This window comes from Elaeis guineensis, chromosome 1 (genome assembly GCF_000442705.2).
Source record: "Elaeis guineensis isolate ETL-2024a chromosome 1, EG11, whole genome shotgun sequence".
In the NCBI taxonomy this organism is placed as follows: Eukaryota; Viridiplantae; Streptophyta; class Magnoliopsida; order Arecales; family Arecaceae; genus Elaeis; species Elaeis guineensis.
In genome coordinates, this window is record NC_025993.2 from 39,037,507 (window position 1) to 39,050,420 (window position 12,914).

The following is a 12,914-nucleotide window of genomic DNA, read 5'->3' on the forward strand; positions in this document are numbered from 1 at the left end:
TATGCAACCCAAGAGGGGGGGTGAATTGGGTTTTAAAAATTTAGGCTTAACTAATTACTTGTAAAAGTTATATATCAAAAGCTTGATGAATGAAGAGAGATACTTTGGTTTGAGATTAATTACTTAAAACAAGAATGCAAGGATATAATGGAGAGTTAGAGAGAAACAATAAAGCATGCCACAAACACAATGATTTATAGTGGTTCGGTGCCAACCTTGCACCTACGTCCACTCCCCAAGCTCCTACTTGGGAATTTCAATCCACTAAACTTTGTATTCAACCTGAATACAACCGTCGAAAACTCCGACACTAGCTATCCCAAGCTAGTCCACTTGTTTCCCGGGTACAAGCCGACCCACACACTCCGATTTCAGGTTCGGATCAACCTTTCCTTGTTTTGGAAACCCTCCAAAACAAAAACAATTGCTCTCAAGATAAACTCAGTTTAGAGCACAAATTAAGTACAAGAATAGCTCCTTAAGTGAGCGAATATAACAATAAATACGCTTTACTCAAATGAAGAAGCCCTTCTTGGATTTCCTCAAAGTGGATGAGAGATGAAGCAAATGCTTGAGGAGTTGGTGAGCTTGATTTTTGGCTTCTTGAAGGCTGTAAATGAGCTCTTAAATGAGGTTGAGAAGTTGGCTTGAGAAACTCTCTCTTGAATGAACTTGAATGCCCTCTTGAATACTCTTGATTTTCTCTTTTCAAATCACTTGAATGCCTCTTGGATATTTGGATTCTCTTCTTTTGTTTTCCACCTTTTGAAACCTTTATAGCCTTAAGAGACAAGGGAAAACAAACTAGGCAGAAAAAGAGCCGTTAGAGCACAAAAAGTGAGCATTAAAAGCAACCAAATCTGGCCAAAAACTAGCCGTTACAGGCAAATCCCGTCATATGAGTCGACTCATGAGTCGACTCATGCCTCAGGGGTCGACTCATGAGTCGACCTCTGTTGCAAAGTCCAGAGATTGGGTTTCTGGATTTTCTTGGCCCAAAACAGCAGAGGTCGACTCATGAGTCGACTCATGCCTTGTGGGTCGACTCATGAGTCGACTCACAGGTCGTGCCAAGCCAGAAAACCAGCGTGCCATGGCTAATCTTTGCGTGCCAATCAGCTCATAGTTTCATGAGTTGACTCATGAGTCGACTCATGAACTTCAAACCTTCATAACTCCAAAAATATAAGTCCAAAAACCATGAAACTTTCACCAATAGATTACATATCATTTGTTCTACACGATGATGCTATCAAATCAGAGTTTTGATGAAATTACGATTTTGCCCCTGTAGAGCATAAGGTCTTTTTCACATAAAAATTATTTGTATCCCTTCCAACTGTTTTGTAGTCATCAAAATCAATCTAGGAGCAACAATCTCCCCCTTTTTGATGATGACAAAACATTTGAACAAAAGCATTTGTATGAATCATGAATTTCAAAAGATTGCATTTTAGGTGCATATGCTTGAAAAGAGTATGATTCTTTTGGTATGTGAAACAAATGGTTATATGCAAAAGTAGTTTGCCCATTTGCTTAAAGATTGGAAGATATGCTCATTGGATAATTGTTTTAGTGTTAGAGCAGAAAATTTGATTTTATTATCAGAGCAAACTGTATTTTGAAAAATTTTCTCAATTTTCAAAACTAGTCATGTGTGCCAAAGCATATTGAATAGTTGATTTGGAAAGAGTATTAGAGCATTTAAGTTTAAGATGTATCAGAGCAAGAGAAATGAAAATCCTGCAATGTATCAGTGTAGGGAAAACAATTTTACAAAGTATCAGAGAAAAATTTTGCAAAGTATCAGAGTAATAAATACAGTTTTTCAATGTATCAGAGTAAAATTGAGTAATGTATCGGAGTAGTAAAAAATTGTCAAAGTATTAGAGCAATGTATTCAATATATCAGAGTGGGTTTAGAATTTGAAAGCCTATCAAAGCATATTCAATGGTTTACAGCAAATCAGAGTATGAGTAATTTTAAAAGGTACTTATTTGCAGTATATTTAGCATTTGTACTTAAAATTGTCAATGTATTAATTTCTCATAATTTGTAGTGTTTGCTTTCTTTGTGTTTAATTTCTCCCCCTTTTTGACATCATCAAACAAGGTTAAGTCCTCTTTCTGAAGCATTCTTTAATTTCTCTTCTTGTAGGGTTTGCTCCCCCTTAATGAAGCAACTATTAACAGCAATCATAAAATGATAATACCATAAAGAGAAGACAATATTTCACAAAAGAGAATATATAACCAAAGTAAGATAATCATCATTCCAAAGGTAAAGCCATAATTGTTGCAGTACATAGATTGTAACATAAAAAGTAACATACAAAGTCAACTAGCTCATGTCAATACATGGCCCCAAAAATACAGATCCTAGAGAGGACTAAACACTAAGACCTAGGATCTAGAAATGATCAATGATCAGAATCATCAGAAATGTGATAAGGATCAGATGGATCTGGATCTGAGATGCGTCCTCGACCCCGTCTGCCTCTGGCACGAGAGGAAGAACTGGCACGAGCAGGCGAACGGGAGGAACTGGGTGGCTGAGAACGCTGAGAAGCTAGGGACTGAACTGAAAGGGTAAGTCTGATGGAGTCAAGTACAGTCAGTGCCCTGGAGACAGCCTGGAGAAGTGCAGTGAACTGAGTAGTAGCTTGCTCACTTGATCCTCTGATCTCCTTCCTCAGTAACTCATAACCGCCCTCAAGAGCTCCTCTGAGTCTGCCGGCCTCTGCAGTGAGATCAGTGACCTCAACCGTAGACTCCTGAGGCTGAGGGTGTGCCAAATCGAAGACCTGCCCCTGTAACTCGAGAACTCTGCCAGTCAATCTCAGAACAGTGTCCTCAAGCTGCTGAATCCTCATGGACTGATCTGCCATCATCTGATATACTGTGGAGATGTGGGGAGTCAAAGTCTGATCAGTAGAAGTAGCCCCTGGTACAAATGAAGTACTGCTCATCTGACTCGACATCAAAGAGACCATACGCTGTGCAATCCGCTCAATCTGATAATCGGACAGTGTGAACTCTGGCGGAGGTGCTCTGCTCTCTGGCTGATGCACAGGTGTGGGTATCCTGGTAAACTCAGAAGGGCCAGCCTCTGGATCCGGAAAGAACTGTATATCTGGTGAAGCTGCCCTGAAGCCATGAACAGGAGATGATGGACCTTCTTCTTCTTCAGCTCTGACTTCTGCTGTATCCTCAGCTCTTTCTTCTGCTCTCTCTTCTGCTCTTTCTTCTGTTCTTTCCTCAGCTCCCCTGATCCAACCACCACCACTTTTTGTGAACCCCATTCGATGCAAGGTGTGTAGGTTGAAGGTATCAACATGAGACAGTTTGGTGGGAGCCTCCCCCTCACAACTAACTCCAAACCTCCTGAAAACTCTAGTCAGGGCCATACCATAAGGCAAATGTGCCTTAGATCTGTTCAGAGTCTCTCTCATGGCCTCTATCATAAGTGCTGGGAGGTTTAGGGGGGTTTCTGTGATAATGTGAAACATAATGCATATGTCCCTTCCTGACAGAAGATCGTGCCTACCACTCCTAGGGAAGAAAAGTTTTGTGACCATTTGATGTAAGATTCTCATTTCTATAGGTAAAATCTTGGCCTCTAGTTTATTCAAATTCCCTTGGTAGGTTCCTCCAAATATAACACTTATACCTTCTTCTTTCACGGGGAGTTCCATGTATGCATAACCTTCACTAGGTAAGTGTAAAATCTCCCCTAAAATGACAGGATCCAGACAGATATCAACCCCTTTCACAGTTGAAGTTACAGACCCATTTCCATAAATAAGATTCTGATAAAACTCCCTAACAAGGTCAACAAGGGTGACTTCTTTGAGTGAACAGTAAAAGCTCCATCCCTGAGTTTTGATCTTACTTGCTAAAGAAAATCCCTCACTTTCAAAGAACCGGAAGTCAATGTTTTTCCCGGTTTCTACTTTTCTATCTGAGAGAGGGTTCTTACTGGGAGTTTGAGAAGACTGTGAAGGACCTTGAACTGAATCTGGAACGGGAGCAGAGGTGGACTGTGCCGCTTGTCTTTTCCTTCTGACACTTTCTTCAAGTTCCCGGACAGACTTTCTCCTTTGGGGAAGTTTCATTTTTGGTGCCATACCTTCTTCAATAGCAGACGAGGAGACTTGAGGAGCAAGTGAAGGAGTGGAGGAAGGATTATAAGAGAGTGATTTGAGGTTTTGGAGGAGAGAATGAGTGGATTTGAGAGGGACGGTGGAGTGCTAGGGCACGCTCCAACCGTGAAGAACAAGGGAAGAGGTCACAAAAGAACCTTTCCCGGAGTGGCTATTTGCGGTGGAGAGGAGGCGGGAGGAGTTCCACTAGCTCAAGCCTAGGAAATGGAGCAAATGAGAGAAGGGAGAATGGATTTCCGAAGGAGGAAGACGAGCGTGAGGGTCGGCTCACGAACAGTAATTCAACATATAAACCCTTCAGCCCGTTGGAAGTTGCTGGGAATTACAAGTTTGCCATTGAGTCGACTCATGGGGTCGACTCATGAAGTTCAGAAAATCAGGAAAAATGTGAATAAATTCCAGAAAAATTTGAATTATGGGGAGAAGGAGTTTAGCTCTAAGATGAGTTTTTAGAATGAAAAACTTGAGCTTTTGGGACCAAGAAAGGTGTTGGAAATTGAGGGCTTAGGAGATTTTGACCATAAATCATTGGAATTTGAAAAATAATTCAGGCAAATGGATCAAGAATTCCTAGATTTCTCCTAATTTCACAGAATCTATCCTCACTAAGGGCCTTTGTAAAGATATCAGCTAATTGATTTTCGGTGCAAACATATTCAAGAATTATATTTTTGTTTTGAACATGTTCTCTTATGAAGTGATGTCTTATTTCAATATGTTTGGATCTTGAGTGTTGAATAGGATTTTTAGATAGATTTATGGCACTTGTGTTGTCACATCTTATTGGTGTTTCATTAAGTTTAATTCCAAAGTCTTCGAGTTGTTGCTTAATCCACAAGATTTGAGCACAACAACTTCCGGCTGCAATGTATTCGGCCTCAGCCGTAGACAGTGCTACCGAATTTTGTTTCTTGCTAAACCATGAGATTAGGTTAACTCCAAGAAATTGACAAGTTCCACTTGTGCTTTTTCTATCTAGTTTACATCCAGCAAAGTCAGCATCAGAATATCCTAGTAAATCTATTTGTGAGTCCTTAGAGTACCATAACCCTAAAGTTTGAGTACCATTTAAGTATCTAAGGATTCTTTTAACAGCATTCAAATGAGATTCTTTAGGATTAGATTGATATCTAGCACATAAACAAACACTAAACATGATATCAGGCCTACTTGCAGTTAAATATAATAATGATCCAATCATGCCTCTATAGTATTTTAAGTCTACACATTTACCTTCATCATCCTTGTCAAGCTTACATGAGGGACTCATTGGTGTGCCAATGGGTTTGGAGTTCTCCATTCCAAATCTTTTGAGTAGTTCCTTGGTGTACTTGCTTTGGGTGATGGAGATTCCCTCTCTTGATTGTTTGATCTGGAGTCCGAGGAAGAAGGTGAGTTCTCCCATCATGCTCATCTCGAACTCTCCCTGCATAAGCTTAGCAAAGTCTTGACAAAGGGATTCATTAGTAGACCCAAAGATTATGTCATCAACATAAATTTGTATAACTAACATATCATTTTGATTTCTTTTGATAAAGAGGGTTGTATCTACATTACCTCTTGAAAAACCATTACTTAGTAAAAATTTGCTTAGTCTATCATACCATGCTCTAGGTGCTTGTTTTAATCCATATAATGTCTTATTTAATTTAAAGACATGATTAGGAAAGGCATGATTTTCAAATCCAGGGGGTTGTTCTACATAAACTTCTTCAGCAATAAATCCATTTAAAAATGCACTTTTAACATCCATTTGAAACAATTTGAATTTCATAAAGCAAGCATATGCAAGTAGAAGTCTAATGGCTTCTAATCTAGCTACTGGTGCAAAGGTTTCATCAAAATCAATCCCTTCTTCTTGATTATATCCTTTAGCAACCAATCTTGCTTTATTTCTAATTACATTACCATGCTCATCTAATTTGTTTCTAAAGACCCATTTTGTGCCAATTATTGAACAGTTTTTAGGTCTTGAAACCAAAGTCCAAACATTATTTCTTTCAAATTGATTAAGTTCCTCTTGCATTGCATTAATCCAATTATGATCTTTTTCAGCTTCTTTAATAGTTTTAGGTTCAAAATGAGATACAAAAGCACAATGATTAAACACATCTCTAAGTGAAGAGCGAGTTTTTACACCATGCATAGGATCACCAATAATTAACTCCTTAGGGTGGTTGTGAACATACCTCCATTCCTTGGGTAGGTCAATTGTACCTTGAGGTTGTTCTTGAATTTTCTCACTTATCTCATCTTGTTTGTCTTCTTGTTCCTTGTCCTCTGGAGTGGCTGAATCTTTCAGAGTGATTTCCTTCATACCTTCTATTAATGGATCTGCATCATCAACACCCTCATTCTTCCTTGAAGGAAGATCGTTAGATTCATCAAAGACAACATGAATGGACTCCTCAACTACTAAAGTTCTTTTATTAAAAACTCTAAAAGCTTTACTAGTAGAGGAGTAACCCAGAAAGATTGCTTCATCTGATTTTGCATCAAATTTACCAAGTCTTTCCTTACCATTATTTAATACAAAACATCGGCAACCAAAAACATGAAAATATGCAATATTTGGTTTTCTTCCTTTCCAAAGTTCATAGGGGGTTTTCTTAAAAAATTGTCTAATTAAAGCACGATTTAGAATGTAACATGCTGTGTTAATAGCTTCCGCCCAAAAATATCTTGGAAGGTTGCTTTCACAAAGCATGGTACGGGCCATTTCTTCTAAGGTTCTGTTTTTCCTTTCAACTACCCCATTTTGTTGGGGTGTTCTAGGAGCAGAGAAGTTATGGCCGATTCCATTCTCATCACAAAATTTTTCAAAGTTTTGATTTTCAAATTCAGTTCCATGATCACTTCTAATATTTTGAATTGAAAATCCTTTTTCATTAGTGACTTTTCGATGAAATTTAGTGAAAATATGAAAAGTTTCATCTTTGTGTGCCAAAAAGAAAACCCAAGTAAAACGTGAATAATCATCTATTATTACAAAACCATATCGTTTTCCTCCTAGACTTGTGGTTCTAGTTGGTCCAAATAAATCCATATGCAAAAGCTCTAATGGTCTAGAAGTTGAAACAAAGTTTTTGGATTTAAATGAAACTCTAGTTTGCTTACCTAGTTGACATGCATCACAAATCCTATCTTTTTCAAAATTCAGTTTAGGCAAGCCATGAACTAATTCTTTCTTAATTAATTTTGAAAGAGAATGCATGCTAATGTGAGCAAGTCTACGATGCCAAAGCCAACTAGTCTCATTAACTTTAGCATTTAAGGATACTAGGCATTGCATGTCTAATTTGGCTAAATCATTTAGATCTACCATATAAACATTGCCATGTCTATGTCCTATAAATTTGATGCCATCATTAATAGGACTAGTCACAATACAAACAGATGATTCAAAAACTACTTTATACCCTTTATCACAAAATTGACTAATGCTAAGTAAGTTATGCTTTAAACCTTTAACTAACAAAATATTTTCAATATATTTGGAGGGAGTGATACCAATGTTACCTATCCCGATGATCTTTCCTTTGCCATTATCTCCAAAGGTGACCATCCCTCCATTCTTAGCATCAAGCGTGATGAATTGTGATTCATCACCAGTCATGTGTCTCGAGCATCCACTGTCCAGATACCATTTTCTGTTTTCTCCATGGGATGCTAGACACACCTGCAAACAAATATCAAGTTTTTGTTTTAGGTACCCAAGCTTTCTTGGGTCCTTTTTGGTTAGTCAAGATGGTTCCTTTTGGAACCCATATTTTCTTTACAGTTATGTTTGCACAGGTGTAAGATTTATGTCCTATTCTACCACATTTAAAACAAGTAGTATTGGTAGACTTATTACTTGAATAATTTACATAAATATTTTTCAGATATTTTTGTTTCTTTAAGGGGTTATAGCCAAGTCCGGCCTTATCATATACGGCCTTTTGATTTTCAAGAATCATATTTAGTTTGTTTGAACTTAAGGTGAATTTATCTACTATAGGTTTCAGCTTATTTATATCATTCTTTAGTCTTTGGTTCTCTTGAAGCAAAGTAGATTTTTCAACTGAAAGATTTTCTGCTTGTTTTACTAAAGACTGATTTTTCAGTTTTAGTTCTTTATTTTTCATTCCTAGTTTCTTCAATTCATCAATTAAATCATTGAAGGCTTCATGCAATTCTTCAAAAGTAAAATCACTAGGGGTTTCAGAATTTACCTCATTATCGTGTGCCATAAGGCACAGGTTGGCTTGTTCTGTTGAGGTCTCCTCATCGGAGCTTGAGTCGTCGCTCACACTCCATGTGGCCATCATTGCCTTCTTTTTGAACTTTTTGGGACCTTTCTTCAATTGTGGACATTCGGATTTGAAATGCCCCGGCTTCTTGCACTCATAGCATATAAGGGGTTGATCTTTTTCTTTCTCTTTGCTTTGTTCCCCTTTTGTGAAAGGCCTCTTTCTCATCCCCTGTTTCCTCTTTCTTAGGAACTTCTTGAATCTTCGGGTGATGAGTGCCATTTCTTCATCCTGTTCTTCATCTTCTGTATCGTCAGTTTCTTCATCAGGAGAGGCTGTGGATTTGAGGGCAATGGTTCTCTTCTTTTTGACTTCATCCTCTTGATGTTGCTTCATGCTAAGCTCGTGAGTCATCAAAGATCCAAGAAGCTCTTCTAGAGGTAGAGTGTTCAAGTCCTTTGCTTCTTGGATAGCAGTCACCTTGGCTTCCCAGGTTCTTGGCAATGACCTGAGAATCTTCCTTACAAGTTCACTGTTAGTATAAGATTTGCCAAGACTCTTCAAACCATTAATTATATCAGTAAAGCGAGTAAACATAGCAGTTATGGACTCCTCATGCTCCATTTTAAATAACTCATATTTATGTACAAGCATGTTTATTTTAGACTCCTTTACTTGATTTGTTCCCTCATGAGTTACTTCTAACCTATCCCATATTTCTTTAGCAGATGCACAGGTAGAAATGCGATTAAATTCATTTGCATCAAGTGAACAGTAAAGAACATTCATAGCTTTAGCATTTAACTGTGCCAATTTCTTATCAACCTCATCCCATTCTCTTTCGGGTTTGGTTGACTCCTCTCCATCTATTATCTTGGTGGGTGTGTGTGGACCGTTCACTATGATACTCCACATATCATAGTCTAGTGCTTGTATGAAAATCTTCATCCGAGCTTTCCAATAGGTGTAGTTAGACCCATTGAAAAGTGGAGGTCGGTTGGTAGATTGCCCCTCGGCTAGAGAAGTGCCGACGTGGGTTGCCATAGATCTTTGGCTCTTTGATTGTTAGATCAAAGAAGGGCTAGAGCACCGGGCTCTGATACCACTTGTTGCCCAGCTATGCAACCCAAGAGGGGGGGTGAATTGGGTTTTAAAGAATTTAGGCTTAACTAATTACTTATAAAAGTTATATATCAAAAGCTTGATGAATGAAGAGAGATACTTTGGTTTGAGATTAATTACTTAAAACAAGAATGCAAGGATATAATGGAGAGTTAGAGAGAAACAATAAAGCATGCCACAAACACAATGATTTATAGTGGTTCGGTGCCAACCTTGCACCTACGTCCACTCCCCAAGCTCCTACTTGGGAATTTCAATCCACTAAACTTTGTATTCAACCTGAATACAACCGTCGAAAACTCCGACACTAGCTATCCCAAGCTAGTCCACTTGTTTCTCGGGTACAAGCCGACCCACACACTCCGATTTCAGGTTCGGATCAACCTTTCCTTGTTTTGGAAACCCTCCAAAACAAAAACAATTGCTCTCAAGATAAACTCAGTTTAGAGCACAAATTAAGTACAAGAATAGCTCCTTAAGTGAGCGAATATAACAATAAATACGCTTTACTCAAATGAAGAAGCCCTTCTTGGATTTCCTCAAAGTGGATGAGAGATGAAGCAAATGCTTGAGGAGTTGGTGAGCTTGATTTTTGGCTTCTTGAAGGCTGTAAATGAGCTCTTAAATGAGGTTGAGAAGTTGGCTTGAGAAACTCTCTCTTGAATGAACTTGAATGCCCTCTTGAATACTCTTGATTTTCTCTTTTCAAATCACTTGAATGCCTCTTGGATATTTGGATGTCTCTTCCTTTTGTTTTTCACCTTTTGAAACCTTTATAGCCTTAAGAGACAAGGGAAAACAAACTAGGCAGAAAAAGAGCCGTTAGAGCACAAAAAGTGAGCATTAAAAGCAACCAAATCTGGCCAAAAACTAGCCGTTACAGGCAAATCCCGTCATATGAGTCGACTCATGAGTCGACTCATTCCTCAGGGGTCGACTCATGAGTCGACCTCTGTTGCAAAGTCCAGAGATTGGGTTTCTGGATTTTCTTGGCCCAAAACAGTAGAGGTCGACTCATGAGTCGACTCATGCCTTGTGGGTCGACTCATGAGTCGACTCACAGGTCGTGCCAAGCCAGAAAACCAGCGTGCCATGGCTAATCTTTGCGTGCCAATCAGCTCATAGTTTCATGAGTTGACTCATGAGTCGACTCATGAACTTCAAACCTTCATAACTCCAAAAATATAAGTCCAAAAACCATGAAACTTTCACCAATAGATTACATATCATTTGTTCTACACGATGATGCTATCAAATCAGAGTTTTGATGAAATTACGATTTTGCCCCTGTAGAGCATAAGGTCTTTTTCACATAAAAATTATTTGTATCCCTTCCAACTGTTTTGTAGTCATCAAAATCAATCTAGGAGCAACAGATGGTCACCTTTGGAGATAATGGCAAAGAAAAGATCATCGGGATAGGTAACATTGGTATCACTCCCTCCAAATACATTGAGAATGTTTTATAAGTTAAAGGTTTAAAGCATAACTTACTTAGCATTAGTCAATTCTGTGATAAAGGGTATAAAGTAAGTTTTGAATCATCTGTTTGCATTGTGACGAGTCCTATTAACGATGGCATTAAATTTATAGGACATAGGCATGGCAATGTTTATATGGTAGACTTGAATGATTTAACTAAATTAGACATGCAATGCCTAGTTTCCTTAAATGCTAAAATAAATGAGACTAGTTGGATGTGGCATCGTAGACTTGCACACATTAGCATGCATTCTCTCTCAAAATTAATTAAAAAGAATTTAGTTCTCGGTTTGCCAAAACTGAATTTTGAAAAGGATAGAATTTGTGATGCATGCCAATTAGGTAAACAAACTAGAGTATCATTTAAACCCAAAAACACTGTTTCAACTTCTAGACCTTTAGAGCTCTTACATATGGATTTATTTGGACCAACAAGAACCACCAGTCTAGGAGGAAAACGATATGGCTTTGTAATTATAGATGATTACTCTCGTTTTACTTGGGTTTTCTTTTTAGCTCACAAAAATAAAACTTATCAAATTTTCATGAAATTTCATCGAAAAGTCACTAATGAAAAAGGGTTTTCAATTCAAAATATTAGAAGTGATCATGGAACAGAATTTGAAAATCATGACTTTGAAAATTTTTGTGATGAAAATGGAATTAGCCATAACTTCTCTGCTCCTAGGACACCCCAACAGAATGGGGTAGTTGAAAGGAAAAATAGAACATTAGAAGAAATGGCCCATACCATGCTTTGTGAAAGCAACCTTCCAAGATATTTTTGGGCAGAAGCTATTAACACAGCATGTTATATTTTAAATCGTGCTTTAATTAGATAATTTTTAAAGAAAACCCCCTATGAACTTTGGAAAGGAAGAAAACCAAATATTGCATATTTTCATATTTTTGGTTGTCGATGTTTTGTATTAAATAATGGCAAAGAAAAACTTGGTAAATTTGATGCAAAATCAGATGAAGCAATCTTTCTAGGTTACTCCTCCACTAGTAAAACATTTAGAGTGTTCAACAAAAAAAACTTTAGTAGTTGAGGAGTCCATACATGTTGTCTTTGATGAATCTAACGATCTTCCTTCAAGGAAGAATGAGGGTGTTGATGATGCAGATCCACTAATAGAAGGTATAAAGGAGATCACTCTGAAAGATTCAGCAACTCCAGAAGACAAGGATCAAGAAGACGAACAAAATGAGAAAGGTGAAGAAATTCAAGAACAACCTCAAGGTACAAATGACCTACCCAAGGAATGGAGGTATGTTCACAACCACCCTAAGGAGTTAATAATTGGTGATCCTATGCATGGGGTAAAAATCCGTTCTTCACTTAGAGATGTACTTAATCATTGTGCATTTGTATCTCAACTTGAACCTAAAACTTTTGAAGAAGCTGAAAATGATCATAACTGGATTAATGCTATGCAAGAAGAACTTAATCAATTTGAAAGAAATAATGTTTGGACCTTAGTAACAAGACCTAAAGATTATTCAATAATTGGCACAAAATGGGTCTTTAGAAACAAATTAGATGAGCATGGAAATGTAATTAGAAATAAAGCAAGACTGGTTGCTAAGGGATATAATCAAGAAGAAGGAATTGATTTTGATGAAACCTTTGCACCTGTTGCTAGATTAGAAGCCATTAGACTTCTACTTGCTTATGCTTGCTTTATGAAATTCAAACTATTTCAAATGGATGTTAAAAGTGCATTTTTAAATGGATATATTTCTGAAGAAGTATATGTAGAACAACTCCCTGGATTTGAAAATCATGCTTTTCCCAATCATGTCTTTAGATTAAATAAAGCTTTATATGGTCTAAAACAAGCACCTAGAGCATGGTATGAAAGGCTAAGCAAATTTCTACTAAATAATGGTTTCTCAAGAGGCAATGTAGATA